Below are 15128 nucleotides of genomic sequence, written 5' to 3' on the forward strand. Positions count from 1 at the left end.
CGAAAGTTCTAAGTTCTACAATGTGGAAATTACTCAAGTAACGATATGATTTTTTTTTGCTTTTTGAAATTCAATTTATACTTTCTCAAATTTTTGCCTTTGGGTCACTCGGCGAAGTTAGTCTAGCATCGCCGACCAGGTCGGTGATGGACCAAGTTATGCGTTTCCTTGCCAGCTTACTTTTCCTCTTTAACATCAGAGTTATGTGACTTTAAGCAATCAGGATCAAATTCGCCGATCCATTCAGCGGTCCAGCGACTGTCCATTTTCATCACCAAGTTGGTTTCTACCCACCTGATAAAGATCAAGAAAGGAAAGGAATAAAGAAACAAAAGATATGTGGATTAATACTCAAGTTATTGAAATTATGGGCAACAAGGGACTAAAACCCTCACCTTCCAATTGACTTCAACAACCTAAATTCAACCCAAGGAAGAATAATCAAATGATACCAAGCATCACAGAGGGGTAACACTTTAATTAATCAAACACAAGAAGTTAACAACCAATCCCAAGAGTTCACCCTAATTACTCACTAATTACTCACTAAGAAGATACTATAATTTGAGAGTCAATATTCAATATAGTCTAAGTCTTCCCAAAATAAAGGAGACTACTATTTATACTGAAAAAATAAACAAGACACTTTTTGACAATTTTACCCTTAATGAGATAAGGGCCTTGTTTGGTTGCCTTCTTTTGTGAATTCTTGAATTCATGAAATGGTCATTTGCACACATGGCCTCTTTCCTTCTTCCTTCTCATTTTGATGTACCTTCCACACATTGTATCTCCTTCTTTGGTGACCTTCAAGCTCCTCTAATGCTTCCCTTTTCATGAACATTGCTTGTAGTCCTTGGAGATCCTTTGCTTGACTCCGTGTGAATGGTCTTGAGGGGTATATGCCACTCATGTTAGTGTCATCCATGCTGCCCATGTTATCATCCTCCCCTTCTTGAAAATGATTCGTCCTCGTATCCAAAGGATCACCTACATCACAAGGAGATAAATCACTAACATTGAAAACATTATGAACATTATACTCACTTGGTAGTTCAATCATGTAAGCATTGTCATTGATTCTCTTGAGTACTTCGAAGGGCCCATCCCCTCTTGGGCTTAGCTTCCCTTTTCGTACTTATGGAAGGAAACCTCTCCTTTCGGAAATGCACCCACACCAAATCATCTAGATTGAAGATCACTTCCTTTCTCCCTTGATTCTTTCGAATGGCCACCTTTGAATTGTTCTTTTCAATGGCCTGTTTGACCTTGGCATGAATGTTCATCATCTCCTTTTCCCTTTTATTGGCATCTAGGCTCACAACAACATCGCTAGACAAAGGAATCATGGTTAATGGAAACAAAGGTTTAAAACCATAACATGCCTCAACTGGAGACATTCTAATAGAGGAGTGGAAAGACCGATTATATGCAAATTCAATCAAGGGTAAACGGTCTTCACAAGTAGTTGGGGTTCCTCTAATCATGCATCGAAGCATGCTTCTAAGAGTCCGGGTTACTACTTCTGTTTGTCCATCCGTTTGAGGATGGTAAGAAGTAGAGAACATAAGTTTGGTACCAAGTGTACCCCATAGACTCTTCCAAAAATGACTAAGAAACTTGGAGTCCCTATCACTAACAATGGTTTGAGGGACTCCATGCAATTTAAGCACATTGATAACAAACAAAGATGCTACATGGGATGCATCATCACATTTATGGCATGGAATAAAATGAGCCATTTTAGAAAATCTATCCACTACCACAAATATACTATCATGTCCTCTTTTAGTACTAGGAAGTCCCAACACAAAATCAATAGAAATATCCATCCACGGACCATTTGGAGTAGGAAGAGGAGTATACTTACCTTGGGGCCTAGTCGTGGATTTGGCTTGCTTGCATTCTAGACATTGTCCACAAATCCTCTCCACATCATGCTTCATCTTGGGCCAAAAGAACTGCTCCTTAAGAATATCAAGTGTTTTTGGTACCCCAAAGTGTCCCATCAAACCACCACTATGAGCCTCCTTGACAAATAACTCTCTCCATGAGCTCATGGGCACACATGCTCGGCCATCTTTGAACAAGAAACGATCAACCAATTGGTACCTATCAACTCGCTTCCCTTGACTAAGATTATCAAATGTATCTTTGAAGTCGGAATCCATAGAATAGAATCCCTTTAAGCTTTCAAACCCCATCATTCTAGAAACCAAGGTATTGACCAATACAAACCTTCGTGATAGAGCATCCGCTACCACATTCTCCTTGCCTTGCTTGTAGTTGATCACATATGGAAAGGTTTCAATGAATTCAACCCACTTAGCATGTCGCTGGTTCAACTTGGATTGCCCCTTGAGATGCTTCAAGGACTCATGATCGGTCCTTATCACAAACTCTTTGTGCCACAAGTAGTGTTGCTAATGAGCCAACACTCGCACAAGTGCATACAATTCCTTGTCAAAAGTTGAGTACTTCAGTGTAGCTCCATTTAACCTTTCACTAAAGAAAGCTAATGGTTTTCCTTCTTGCATCAACACACCACCTATACCAACACCTGAAGCATCACGTTCAATTTCAAAGGCCTTGTCAAAGTTGGGTAGTTGGAGCAAGGGTGCAGAAGTCAACATCAATTTCAAGGCTTGAAAAAGACTTCTCTTGCTCCTCACCCCATACGAAAGGTACATCTTTCTTGATCAGTTCGGTCAAAGGAGTAGCAATTTAACTAAAGCCCTTCACAAATCGCCGATAAAAACTTGCTAACCCATGAAAACTTCTTACCTCAGTTGCATTGGTTGGGTCGGCCAAGTCTTGATGGACTCCACCTTTTTGTCATCAACCTCAATCCCATTTGCACTAACCACAAAACCCAAAAACACAACTTTATCAACATAAAATGAACATTTCTTGAAATTAGCAAAGAGACGATCTCGTAGTAGGACTTCAAACACTTGTTTCAAATGGGATACATGTTCCTCCATTGTCTTACTATACACAAGTATGTCATCAAAATACAGCACAACAAACCTATTGAGGAAGGGTTTGAGAACATGGTTCATCAATCTCATGAAAGTTCTTGGGGCATCCGTCAATCCAAATGGTATCACAAGCCATTCAAACAGCCCAAACTTTGTCTTGAAGGTCGTCTTCCACTCATCACCCGGTTTCATACGAATTTGATGATACCCACTTCGAAGGTCAATCTTGGAGAAAATAATCGAACCACATAGCTCATCAAGCATATCATCAAGTCGAGGAATGGGATGTCGATACTTCACCGTGATTTTATTTACGGCTCTACAATCAATACACATTCTCTTGTGCCATCCTTTTTGGGAACAAGAATTACCGGTATGGCACAAGGACTTAGGCTTTCTTTGATCAACCCCTTCTCAAGAAGCTCTTCCACTTTCCTTGATAGCTCTTTGGTTTATGTCTGGTTACTCCTATAAGCTAGACGATTGGGGATTTGTGAACCCGGTATAAAATCTATTTGGTGCTCGATTCCCCTAAAGGGTGGTAATCCAGCTGGCATCTCATCTGGAAATAGCTCATCATAGCCCTGCAAAATAAAAGAAATAATACTAGGCAAAGTGCTAGTATCTTGGTTAGCATGTAACAAAAGGTTGGTGTTGACAAGGCACACTAGAAAGCATTCCTCATCCACACCCTTTAAACACTTGCTTGTCTTTGCTATCATGCACATGTTCTTATTATTTTTAACCAAGGAACTCCCCTCCTTTGGAACGATGGCGTAACTTTCACCTTCACCTTTTGTCGCCTCATCTTTTATTCTCTCCTGAAGCTCCTTCATAGCCCGATAGTCCTCACTCACTTGATATGGAGTGAGAGGTGCAAGCACAAACTTTTTACCTTCAATCACAAAAGTGTATTTGTTGGATCTCCCTTGGTGCACAACATCTCTATCAAATTGCCAAGGTCTCCCCAACAGTAGGTGACATGCCAACATGGGAACCACATCACAAACCAATTCTTCATTATACTTTCCCACACTAAACAAAATACTTGCTTGTTTTAGGACCTTCATCTGTCCACTCTCATTGAGCCATTGTAGCTTATAAGGATTGGGATGCTTGCTGGTTTGTATTTTCATACGATCCACCAAGGAACTACTCACCACATTGGTGCAACTTCCGCTATCAATGATTAAAGAACACACTTTATCTTGGATTTTGCACCTAGCATGAAATAGATTCTCCCTTTGGTCAAGTTCTTCTTTTGCAAGGGCTCCCATAATTCTTCTCACAACACATGAAAGATTGACATTCATGTTCAAGTCTTCATCATCATCAAGCAAAGACTTTCCCTTCTCCATGAAGCAAGCAAAATTCACCCTCTCATCCAACCTTTCTTTTTCATCCCCTAAAGCACCTTCCTCTCCTTCATCCTTGTCTCCCTCTCCCTTCTTTTTTTCTTCAACCTCATCTTCATCTTCAGTCTTATATCCATCACAAAGAGCAACAATTGTTCTCATATTTGGACACTCACTAGCAACATGTCCCCTCCCTTGTCATCTAAAGCATTGAATTGTAGAAGGTCGAGGAAAGTTAGGTTTAAAATAGTTACCTTTTTGTGGTTGCTCACTTGCCTTGGATTTGTAATCAAGCTTGACTTGGGCAGCTTGACCTCCACCTTTAGGTTGCTCCCTAGAGGATGTCGTCTTCCAATTATCTCTACCTTTGCTCCATGTGGAAGTTAAAGAACTTTTGGCTTTGTATGATTTTTCTTCTTTCAAATCTGCTTCTACCTTTGAGGCATCATGAAAAGCCGCTTCAAGAGTCTCATAGTGCTTAAGCTTCAAAGGCTTCAAGATATCATACCTCAAGTTTGCCACGAATCGTATTACCGTACACTCCATATTCTCTTCAATTTTAGACTTCATCCGCATGTTCTCAAACTCATCATAATATTTTTCCACAGTTTTGGTACCTTGTCTCAACATGTACACCTTCTTGAGCACCTCTTGGTAGTAGTTTGGAGTCAAGTATCTCAACTCCATAAGTGCAATCAACTCTTGCCAAGTAGGTAACTCGTAGTCATGATGGCTTTCCATTTCCCTCCTCTTGGACTCCCACCAAGTTGATACGTACCCCTCAAATTGCGTGAGAGCATACTTCGCCTTCAAAGTTTCTGAGATATTATTTGTGAGAAAAAAATTGCTCACTTTGAATTTTCCATTCCAAGAACTCATCGGGGTCACTACTTCCTTTGAACCTTGGAAGTGTGACCTTGATAGTGTTCAAGCCCCTATCTTGATGATCATTCCTCTCCCTAAACCTATTCCTCTATTTACCATCATATCGCCTCTATATTCCATCCTATCTCCTCTATATCCCATCCTATCTCCTCTATTTCCATATTCTTGATCTCCCATGCCTTAGTCCCACCCCAAGTCCCGAGGTCGTACTCCTCCCCTTTGTACTCCATTTACATCCCTACCCCCATGCTCCCAAATCTCATCATTATTGAACTCCTCATGAATTTCATCATAGAGAGGATTTTGGTATTGGTCGTCTTGGTAGGGCATTTGTGGTGCATTTTGTGGATGTAATGTGTAGGGTTCATGAAAAGATGCATTTGAAGCATTTCGAAATTTTGTTTGGTATTGGACTTGGTTTGCTACAAAAGGAAGATTTTCCTGTGGCGGGTGATAGGGTTGTGGATTTGGATGTGGCGTAGGCTGTCTTAGGTGGTTTGGAGGGTTGGGAGTTTGGAAAGTAGGGCGTTGGTAGTTTCGGGTTTAGCTTTGTGGAGGATAACATAGATTATGAGCTTGTCCCAAAGCAAGGGCGGTGGAATGCACTGATGCCCTCCTTATCTCATCATATTCGGGTTGAATTGCTTTCCTTCTATTCTCATTTTCCACCCGTACCAACCTTTCTTCCATACCTCCCATTCTTCCATTCATTTCCGCTACTTGCTTAGAGATGTTGGCGAGAACCTCCATGATGTTCTCCGAACCCTCCCCAATTGGACTTGTATTAGACATGATACCTACAAAACCCAACAAACGAGGTTAGTAGAAAAGCTCACGTCACTCGTATTTAACTCTCAACTCACCTTCTATGGCGTCGTCTCAAAATTGATAGTGAACTAGCTCCGTTCAATCAACTCAAGATCACCTATCCTTTGTGATGGAGTGGATTCTTGTGACTCTTGAAAGAAGGACGACCCAATAAAAAAAACTAATGGACTTGAATCAAGAAGGTTATCAACGAATTAAGATGAGAAAAGTAGAATAAAGAAGCACCAAAAGATTCGGATTCAAAATAAACCAAGTAACAAAAGTAGAAGAATTACTTGTTGTTACTTAATTTGAAGGATCAAAGAGATGATTTGATAACTAAAACTAGTTAACAAGTAATCAAAGATGTTAATTAATTGTTAAATAGTTGAAAATTAGAAGAAAAATGAGTTTAGAAGAAGAAGAAGTGAATTTGGACACTTAGAAAAAATTTAAGCCTCAAAGAAGTCCATCACTTGTAAGACTTTGATTGGATGATTTGATGATTAAAACTAGGTAACAAGTAATTAAAGATGTTAATTAATTGTTAAATAGTTGAAAATTAGAAGAAAAATGAGTTTAGAAGAAGAAGAAGTGAATTTGGACACTTAGAAAAAATTTAAGCCTCAAAGAAGTCCATCACTTGTAAGACTTTGATTGGATGATTTGATGATTAAAACTAGGTAACAAGTAATTAAAGATGTTAATTAATTGTTAAATAGTTGAAAATTAGAAGAAAAATGAGTTTAGAAGAAGAAGAAGTGAATTTGGACACTTAGAAAAAATTTAAGCCTCAAAGAAGTCCATCACTTGTAAGACTTTGATTGGATGATTTGATGATTAAAACTAGGTAACAAGTAATTAAAGATGTTAATTAATTGTTAAATAGTTGAAAATTAGAAGAAAAATGAGTTTAGAAGAAGAAGAAGTGAATTTGGACACTTAGAAAAAAATTATGTCTCAAAGAAGTCCATCACTTGTAAGACTTTGATTGGATGATTTGATGATTAAAACTAGGTAACAAGTAATTAAAGATGTTAATTAATTGTTAAATAGTTGAAAATTAGAAGAAAAATGAATTTAGAAGAAGAAGAAGTGAATTTGGACACTTAGATAAAAAATTATGCCTCAAAGAAGTCCATCACCTGTAAGACTTTGATTGGATGATTTGATGATTAAAACTAGTTAACAAGTAATTAAATATGTTAATTAATTATTAAATAGTTGAGGAAATGAAGGGAAAAATGGTAGAAAAAAGAATCACGAAGTTTGGACACTTAGAAAAATTTCTAGGTCCAAAAAACTTCCATACTTAGAATATTTTTTGTGTCTTTAGAATAACCTGCAGGTTTTGGTCTCTCAAACTGACGCACACGCGCGTCAGATGCGACTGGGCGTCGCTGGCAGATTGCCTGTTGTGCTGGCTGCTGATGTGGCACTTAGCTGGCGCTGAAGTGGCTGCTGTGTTGGCAGCTGATTGCTGACGTGGCAGTCCACATGGATTTTTTTATTTATTTATTTTTTTCGAAATTCAAATTTATTTTATTTTATTTTTTTCGGAATTTCCTTTTTTTTTTCTTTTTTTTTTTAATATTCCACTAATGTACCCCAATAAACACCTTTGACCAACTTTGACTTGAAAAGTTGGATCAAATGTACTTTCTTCTTTCTTCTTCTTCAAGAACAACTTGAAGACACTAAGAACACACACCAAACCCCAATACACTCAAATCAACTCGAAATTGGCTCAAAATATAGGATTTTCTTCCCTTCAACTAAGAGAACAAAACCCACTAATTATTAACCTCCAATTTCGCCTCAATCAAAAGACCCACTTTCACAATTTGAAAAGCTTGAAACCCTTCAATGGTAACTTCACTTCTACAATTCCAAATAGAACAAAAATTGAAACCTAGACTCAAAAAACACTAGGGACCAAGGATCTAGTGTCAAAAACGACAAATCAAAACAAAAAAATATTCAGATTTTTTTTTCTTTTAAAAACCAAGACTAGATTTGTACTTACAAATCTAAACCTAGTCTCTTGATACCAAATGATAAAGATCGAGAAAGGAAAGGAATAAAGAAACAAAGGATATGTGGATTAATACTCAAGTTATTGAAATTATGGGCAACAAGGGACTAAAACCTTCACCTCCCAAATAACTTCAACAACCTAAATTCAACCCAAGGAAGAATAATCAAATGAAACCAAGAATCACAAAGGGGTAACACTTTGATTAATCAAGCATAAGAAGTTAACAAGCAATCCCAAGAGTTTACCCTAATTACTCACTAATTACTCACTAAGAAGATACTATAATTTGAGAGTCGATATTCAATATAGTATAAGTCTTCCCAAAATAAAACAGACTACTATTTATACTAAAAAAATAAACAAGACACGTTTTGACAATTTTACCCTTAATGAGATAAGGGCCTTGTTTGGTTGCCTTCTTTTGTGAATTCTTGAACTCATGAAATGTTCATTTGCACACATGGCCTCTTTCCTTCTTCCTTCTCATTTTGATGTACCTTACACACATTGTATGTCCTTCTTTGGTGACCTTCAAGCTCCTCTAATGCTTCCCTTTTCATGAACATTGCTTGTAGGCCTTGGAGATCCTTTGCTTGATTCCGTGTGAATGGTCTTGAGAGGTATATACCACTCATGTTACTGTCATCCATGTTGCCCATGTTATCACCAGCGCTGGTAGTTTGGAACTTTAGGCGAGCTAAAAGACCACTCGTTGAGTCACTGAGTGGCTTTGGCAATTATCCGCTTTTACTATCTTCAGCCTTTTTCGATCCTTTTTAGCTGGTATTGTCCTTTCCTTGCTCTTTAGCCTTTATATCTCAAAATCATCATTAAAACATCAGTTTAGAGCACAAAATAGGCATCAAGGACATTAACAAGCCGCAAATGAGTTGAAATCCTAGACTCATCAGTGCGCCACATCTATATATAATTAGGAACTATCTCACTTTTTTCATAAGATTTTTGTGCGATAGAGTTCGACTCTACAAACTTTCTTTCTAATTCATACTTCCACATATCTTTCATATCGTACCTCCACGAAGAGTTGTCTGAGGTTGCCCCAAGGAGAGGTCATAAATGTTGAGTTTCGAGATGCTATCTGAATGTTGAGTCAAGTGGTGACCAACCAAGCTACTCTGCAAAGAGGGGATTGACAGGATGTGGCTGATACATCTAGAATCCATGAGTTCTTAAGGATAAATTCTCCAAACTGCACTGGTTCAAGTGTCACTGAGGATCCGAAAACCTTTGTGAAAGAGTTGCAGAAAGTTTTTGAGGTTATGTATCTTGCTGATACTGAGCGAGTGGAACTAGCTACTTACCAACTGAAAGGTGTTGCTAGAGTATGGTTCGGCCAATGGAAGAAGAGTAGAGTTGAGGGTCCACCAATAGTGAGTTGGGTTGTGTTCGAAGAGGCCTTCACTAGGAATTTGTTTCCCCATGAGCTAAGAGAGGCAAAGGTAAGAGAATTCCTCACTCTTAAGAAGTAATCCATGAGTGTGCATGAGTAAAACCTCAAGTTCACCCAACTTTCCCGCTATGCACCGAAGATGGTTGTTGATATGAAGAGTAGGATGAGTTTGTTTGTTTTTGGGTTTTCTTGTCTTTCAAGAAAGGATGGTAAGGCTGGGATGTTGATAGGGGACATGGACATAGCAAGACTGATAATCCATGTGCAGCAGGTTCAAGAAGATAAGTTGAGATATAGAGAAGAGTTTCAGAATGAGAAAGCTAAGACAACAAGGAATGAGTCCGGGCAGCAGAAGAGTAATGTGAACCGGTCATCTTTCCAATAGAAGAAAAATGGACCTGCTCCATAGTTTGCTAGTGCACCTGCACCAAGGAACAGAGGTGAATTCAAGAATCAGAATTCACATATCTTCAAAGCTAGACCTACACAGTCTCAGGGTAGTGTGGTACAACCAGGTAATGAGACTCCTGCATGTGCTAAGTGTGGTAGGACCCAGTCAAGAGTGTGTTGTGATGGCTCAATTGGTTGTTCAAGTGTGGCCATAATGGTCACTTCATAAGAGAGTGTCCTAAGAACAGGTAAGGTAGTGGTTATGGGGGCAATAGAGCCCAATCTTCTTCAGTGGCTGCACCAAACAGGGATGCACCTAGAGGAGCTACTTCAGGGACAAACGGAGGGGAAAACTATCTGTATTCTATCATCAGTCGCCAAGAGTAAGAGAATTCACCTGATGTTGTCACTGGTATGATTAAATTCTTTACTTTTGATGTATATGCATTGCTAGATCTAAGTGCGAGTCTACCTTTTGTGACTCCATATGTAGCTATGAGGTTCAATATTATTCCCGAACAACTTCTTGAGCCTTTTAGTGTTTCCACACCTTTTGGTGAGTCTATTCTAGCTGAGAGAGTTTATCGTTATTGTCTTATTTCTGTCAATCACAAGGACACCATTGCTGACTTAGTCAAGTTAGACTTGGTAGATTTTGAGGTTATTCTAGGTATGGACTGGTTTCATGCCGGTTATGCCTCAATTGATTGTATAACTTGAGTAGTAAAGTTTCAGTTTCCTAACGAGCCATTTATAGAGTGTAGGAGTAGTTCAACAGTGCCTAGGGGGCGTTTTATTTCGTATCTTAAGGTGAGATACGGTATGTGCTTAAGATTCGTAGTAATATAACCCAACTAAGTGAGTTGGGGTCGAATCCCACAAGAAGTGGTATGTGCTTAAGATTCAAGAGCCAAGTGCAAATATGTTCAAGTCAATCATAGTTAAAAATATTTAAGAATAAAAGCATTATTCAAGTTAAGGGGTGACACAAGTGTCAATTAATAGGGGGGTTTTGATTGTAATTATCAACTACAACAACAACAAATAACACTAATAATCAAGTAAAGAGATCGGTTCTTGGGATTTTATTGGATTATAGGCTAAGGTAGACAAATGGGTAATTGCAACTGATAGTAAATAGTTGTAAATCAATGAATAAGCTAGACTTTAATGGGGATAAACTTTCTCTCGAACAATTTACCCTGAATAAAGTTGGTTTCTCTTGAACACCAACAAGCGGCAATTAAGAACAACCTACACTTTAGTCAATTCACTCACTTGAGCTGAATGTGTGGAAAAGGGTTTAGGATTCACTCTCTCGAGTTGAACCCATGACAACCAACAGACCATCAAATCAGTAATCTTGGTTTTAAAACCTCCCTCTCGAGCAAGCTAAAAACACAAAGGTAGAATGTCATTTGCAACTACAACCCTTTTAATGAAACCACAATTACTGATTAATAATACCCATAAGCTAAATCAACTCATAATCACATAATCACACCCAAGAATTGGGGTTTTATCTAGACATAATAAAAGGATAGAAATTGTTACCAAATTGTGTTTCTATCAACTGCGTAAGATTAATTTCGTCTTTACAATGGTCCAAATTGAAGAATCTCAAAGACCGACTTCCAATTTCTCAAAAATGGAAAACTTCAATTCTTCAAAACTAAGGAAAATATTTTCTCCAAACTCATAGTTCTATCTCAAAAAATTCTATATTATAAAAACTTCCCCTAAACTAAGAATTTAAAAATGTATTTATAGTTGCAAAAAAAATGCTACGAAGGACCAATCGACGCAATAAGTCGGGATCGCCGATCAACTAGGTGATCGACCTTTTGGTCAGTTCCATCACCGTTTTGCTTTGGTTTTAAGCATCCTTAGGTTTTGTAACTTTGGGGGATCCAACATTGCATCGGGGAACCGTTCGGTGACACACTGACTGCTCATTTCTCTCGCCGACTTGATTTTCTCCAATAGGGCTTGGCACACTGGAACTTTAGGTAAGACAATGGCCACTCGGTGACTCGCCCAATGGATTAGGCGATCATCATGCCTTCTTTTCTTCGTTCTTTCAACTGGCTTGTTCCTTTTTTCCCATTAGTGTCCATGATTTGTTCCTCAATCCAAATACCTGGAAGACAAGGATTTTACATCAGTTATTGGCACAAAATAAGCATTTGAGGACACTAAATCTATCTAAATAAAGCCGTAAATGTGTCCAAATCGTGGACTCATCATGCATCTATCACTTAGTTCGAGTTAATGACTCTAGTGTTGAGACACCACATATTTAGTCAGTTCCAGTTGTGAGTAAGTTTTCAGAGGTTTTTGTAGATGATCTTCCCGGAGTCCCTCTTAAGAGATAAAGACTTTGGTATAGAAATTCTTCATGATACTCATCCTATCTCTATTACGCCATATAGAATGGCTCCAGCTGAGTTGAAATAGTTAAAATAGTAGTTGAAATACCTTCTAGATAAAGGACTTATTCGACCAAGTGTCTCACCTTGGGATGCTCCGGTCTTATTTGTGAGAAAGAAGGATAGTTCACTTAGGATGTGTATTGTTTACCGCTAATTGAACAAGGTTACTATCGAGAATAACTATCCCCTTCCGAGAATTGATGATCTATTTGATCAACTTAAGGGTCCTACCTATTTTTCTAAGATAGACCTTAGATCAGCCTATCATCAGTTTAGAGTAAGAAAAAGTAACATCCCTAAGACATCTTTCAGGACCCGCTAAGGTCATTATGTGTTTCTGGTTATGCCTTTTGGCCTAACTAATGCTCCAGAAACATTCATGGATCTTATGAACAGAGTGTGTAGGGCTTATCTAGATATGTTTGTTATCATATTAATTCATTATTGACATTCTAATCTATTTCAGGAATGAGGGAGATCATGCTAGTCATCTCAGAGCAGTTCTTCAAACTGTCAATGATAGAGAGTTGTATGCTAAATTCTCTAAGTGTGAATTTTTTCTTGTGTCTGTGGATTTCGTAGGCCAAATTATTTCTTGTGATGGAATTCGAGTTCATTCAAAATCATTAAGTGGTGTAGAAATAGCCTAGACCCACATCTCTAACTGATATTAAGAGTTTCTTGGGAGTCCTTGGTTATTATTGGAGGTTTGTCGAGGGTTTTTCATCACATTTGACCAAGTTTACTCCAAAAAGAGTTAAGTTCCAATGGTCTGAAGCTTGTGAGAAAAGCTTTTAGGAATTGAAAACTAGGTTTACTACTGCCCTAGTATTGACCATACCAGAAGGTACGCAAGGTTATGTGGTGTATTGTGATGCGTCCAAAGTTTGATTGGGTTGTGTATTAATTCAGAATGGCAATGTTATAGCTTATGCCTCCAGACATCTTAAGATTCACAAGAGGAATTACACAACCCATGATCTAGAATTGGTTGTTGTACTATTCACTTTGAAAATATGGCGTCACTATATTTATGGTGTTCATGTAGATATGTTCACCGATCACAAGAGTCTTCTGTATGTGTTTAGTCAGAAAGAGCTTAATCTGAGACCAAGGAGGTGGTTGGAGTTACTCAAGGATTATGACATGAGTATTCTCTATCATCTAGGTAAGGCTAATGATTTTGTTGAGGCCTCAAGTAGGTTGCCTATGGGTAGTACTTCCCATATTTAGGAGGACAAGAAAGAGTTAGTAAAAGATGTGCACATACTTGCATGATTGGGAGTCCGGATAATGGATTCCAATGAGGGAGGAGTGGTTGTGATGAATGGCGCTGAATCATCACTAGTGTACGAAGTGAAAGAGAAACAAGACCAAGATCCTATTTTTCTTGAATTGAAGGCAAACATTCATAAGCAAAAATTGATTGCTTGTGAAAGGGGGAAATGGTGTATTGACGTATCAAGGTAGATTGTATGTACCAAATGTGGACGAACTCTAAGAAAGGATCATGGAGGAAGCTCATAGCTCCAGATACTCTGTCCATCCGGGTTCCACGAATATGTATCGCGACTTGAGAGAAGTCTATTGGTGGAGTAGTATGAAGAGGGGCATTGCAGATTTTATTTCTAAGTGTCTGAATTGCCAACAAATCAAGGTAGAGCACTAGAGGCCTGGTGGTATGGCTCAGAACATAGATCTTCTAGAATGTGAGTGGGAGATGATCAATAAGGATTTCATTACATACTTACTGAGGTCTCGCAGGCATCAAGATTCAATTTGGGTTATTGTAGATTGAATGACTAAATCAGCCCATTTCTTACCGATAAAGACTACTTTTACAGCTGAAGATTATGCCAAGTTATATATTCAAGAGATAGTCAGACTTCATGCAGTTCCGGTCTATATTATTTTAGATAGAGGTTCCCAATTCACCTCAAAATTTTGGAAGTCTTTCCAAAAAGGTTTGGGTTCCAAGGTAAATTTGAGTACTACTTTCCATCCCTAGATAGATGTTCAAGCAGAGCGTATAATTCAGACGTTAGAGTATATGTTGAGGGAGTGTCTAATCGATTTAAGGGGTAATTGGGATGATCACTTACCTCTCATCGAGTTTGCCTACAATAACAGTTATCACTCTAGCATCCAGATGGCTCCATATAAGGCTCTTTATGGGAGAAGATGTAGATATCCTATTGGATGGTTTGAGGTTGGTGAGGCTGGGTTGATAGGACCACACTTGGTTCATCAAGCTATGGAGAAAGTGAAAACTATTCAAGAGAGGTTGATAATAATGCAAAGTCGTCACAAATCCTATACTGATGTTAGGAGAAGAGACTTAGAGTTTGAGGTGGATAATTGGGTTTACTTGAAGGTATCACCCATGAAGGGTATCATGAGATTTTGTAAGAAGGGGAAGCTCAGTCCCCGGTATATTAGTCCTTATAAGATATCCAAGAGTATTGGCAATGTAGCCTATGAATTGGAGCTACCATAAGAATTAGCAGGAATCCATCCGGTATTTCACATTTCAATGTTCTAGAAGTGTATGGGTGATCCTTCACTTATTATACCGATGAAAGATATTTTTATTAAGGATAGCCTATCTTATGAGGAGATTTCGGTTCAGATTCTGGATCGTCAAGTTTGCAAGTTGAGAACCAAGGAAATAGCATAAGTCAAGGTCTAATGGAGGAATCAGTTTGTTGAGGAAGCAACTTGGGAGGCTAAGGAGGATATGAAAAAGAGATATCCACATCTCTTTGAGTCCGGAGAAATTCCCAATGAAGGTACTAACTCTTTTCTTAGTACTTTTTAAGTTGAAATGTT

The 15128-nt window shown here is 38.4% G+C and overlaps 1 pseudogene; it reads right to left on the minus strand.

Annotated features, from left to right (window-relative positions):
* Positions 1–243: 243 nt before the first annotated feature.
* Positions 244–8725, minus strand: LOC107062841 (uncharacterized; annotated as a pseudogene).
* Between the last annotated feature and the right edge of the window lie 6403 nt (positions 8726–15128).

This window comes from Solanum tuberosum, unplaced genomic scaffold, assembly GCF_000226075.1.
Source record: "Solanum tuberosum cultivar DM 1-3 516 R44 unplaced genomic scaffold, SolTub_3.0 scf00014, whole genome shotgun sequence".
Classification (NCBI taxonomy): Eukaryota; Viridiplantae; Streptophyta; class Magnoliopsida; order Solanales; family Solanaceae; genus Solanum; species Solanum tuberosum.